Below are 2,343 nucleotides of genomic sequence, written 5' to 3'. Positions count from 1 at the left end.
ATTAAATAAAACACTAATTTTCTTAACTAGTCTCTTACATTCTCAAAGAAACCAGGAATCTAATAACTTGAGTAAATCACTAAATATAAAGTCATACAAATTCAAAGTTCAAATCAATTTTGTTATAGCTAAAAATCTACTACTTCCACTTCTGTGTTTCTGCCCACAGAGATCTCCCTAGAAAAGGAAGAAACATTAGTATGGCATAGAGCTCTAGTCCTTCCTACTTTAATATTCTGAAGCTCGTTAATAAATAAAAAGAAGACCACTCCTAAAATTTACTAAAAGATGTCCTCTCATATGAGACATGAGATATGATATGAAGAAAAAGCAATTCATATTCAATACATAGATCTATGTCAATACAATTGCAAGTTAAATTATGTGGCTGACAAAGCAGATTTTAAAGAGTTCATAAAGGCTCGAATTATGTGTTTTCCATCACTCAAGTGAAGAACTTTCATGAATGTTTATTTTCAAGGTACACCTGAAACTTTAAAGTCGTTCTAATTGCTCTTGGTCTTATTACTCTAGAAAACTTCTAGCACTGTCCAACAAAATTGTAAGTTATCAAATGGATTTATAAAAGTGTTTGGCCATGACTCATCTATGAATAACTGATAGAATGTCTTGTGAAAATTTAACAGTTACAGAGGGCAGTAATACTTTCCTATGAAAACATTAAAAATAAATTACTAGATACTGTTTCAAAATCAGTGTTATGATGATAAGAACAAGTAACAAGTAACTTAAAAAGAACATCATTTCCCCACTTGACAATTTTTAAACAATAACTATCTCCACCAAAATGCTACTTGCTATAAACAGATAATCAACTGACACTTTTTTTTTTTTTTTTTTTTACAATTTGTAGTACTTAATATTTAAAGTGATTCTTCTTTTGGTTAGAGCATCCTCTCTTAAAACCAAGGAAATGAACAGGGTCTGATGCCCACATACAGTCTCTGTTTTAGGCCAATATTTTTTCAGTCAGGGAAATTTCACACCTAGGGTAAGGCAAGTTATATCTCAGAACCTTCATGCAAGGTAATTTTTGCCTTTGTGCCAAAAGTCTAATTCTTGAGCACTTACTAATTCTTGAGAACAGTGTAATGATATTATTGAAGGTATTGGCTCACATAATATGAATAAAATTTGGCATATACCATTTCTAGCTAGAGATTAAAACACACTTCACTGTCATATATTTGCATTTATAAACTCTTCCTCTTTTGAGAGAACTGGGTTCGGAAAACAGGGAGAATGAACTAAAATTTAGTAAGGAAACTGAAACCAACAAATTCACCCTACACAACTAACTGTTTCATCACGCATATAAAGATGCAAGGTACTTGGGGGAGGGGCAGGAAAATTGAAAAATAGCGACATGGTTCAACAAAATATCAAACCTGGGTTCAAAACTCATACTTGATCCTGGTGCTAACTGTATCTATCTCCACTGGAGGTCAAATCAGCTGGCTGTATGGGTGCCGGTTTCCTCACCCGCCTTTTTCTCACCACCTAAACGTTGCCATTATGAGAAAGCCATCGAAGTTGGATCAAAGTGACTTTTGGAAAGAGATGCCAATATAATTTGCAGTGTGCTCCAGAAATACGTAACACTATACACAAGGCAACGTTTCTTATGAGCACCGCCCCCCTTCGACTTCCCCTTAAGACGCGGACAGTCACATAGACATTTTTTGAAAATCAAAGATAAAAACAAATAATAGCACCCCATCATGATCACAGACGAAATTCCGGCTCTGTGGGGGAACTGGGTGTCGGGTAAGAACGACGAGCACACGCTCACGGTCGCTCCGCGAACTCCTCCCGGAGGTCGCCAAGTTTCTCTTTCACCCTTTTTCCCTGCACCCGCCCGAGCCCAGGAAGGAAGGGGGCGGACGCAGGGGCCGGAACCCGCGCGACCTGGAACCCGGGGCCTTTTTTTTTCATAGCTGGCCGCGCCCCGCACAAGTGCCCGCGTTGAAGACCCGCCCTGGCGTGCCTGGGTGCCAACTTCGCGGGGACCCCCGCGCCGCGCCCCCTGGGTGCCCCTAGTCCCACGTCTCCCGGGTTCAGCCCGGTCCCGGCGTCCCCATCGCCCTCCCCACCCCCGCAAAGGAGCGACACCCCCTCCCCCCAGCAACGTCAGCTTGGATGGGTCGGCGGGGGCCCCAGTCACCTTCCTGGGAAGGAGCGCGGGCCCCGACCCCCGCCGCAGCCCCTGCCGCGCCCCCGCAGCCCTGGCGGCGCCCGGGCGAGCTCACCTGGCGGCGGCCTCCGGGGCGGCCTCTGGGCGTGGGCCGGGCGGAGACAGCTAGGGGGGTGGCGGGGGCCCGG

The 2,343-nt window shown here is 44.0% G+C and overlaps 1 protein-coding gene across 1 annotated transcript in view; it reads right to left on the bottom strand.

Annotated features, from left to right (window-relative positions):
• The window catches only part of ATXN7 (ataxin 7), a 133,172-nt gene extending 131,304 nt beyond the window's left edge, over positions 1–1,868 (bottom strand). Inside the window, exon 1 of the mRNA XM_012637738.1 lies at positions 1,410–1,868. The gene's annotated coding sequence lies outside the window, so the exon portion shown is untranslated. The remainder of the gene's footprint in view (positions 1–1,409) is intronic.
• Between the last annotated feature and the right edge of the window lie 475 nt (positions 1,869–2,343).

The sequence above is a fragment of the Propithecus coquereli genome, unplaced genomic scaffold, assembly GCF_000956105.1.
Source record: "Propithecus coquereli isolate 6110/MARCELLA unplaced genomic scaffold, Pcoq_1.0 Scaffold1, whole genome shotgun sequence".
Lineage (NCBI taxonomy): Eukaryota > Metazoa > Chordata > Mammalia > Primates > Indriidae > Propithecus > Propithecus coquereli.
This window is presented reverse-complemented; position numbering and strand designations above follow the sequence as displayed.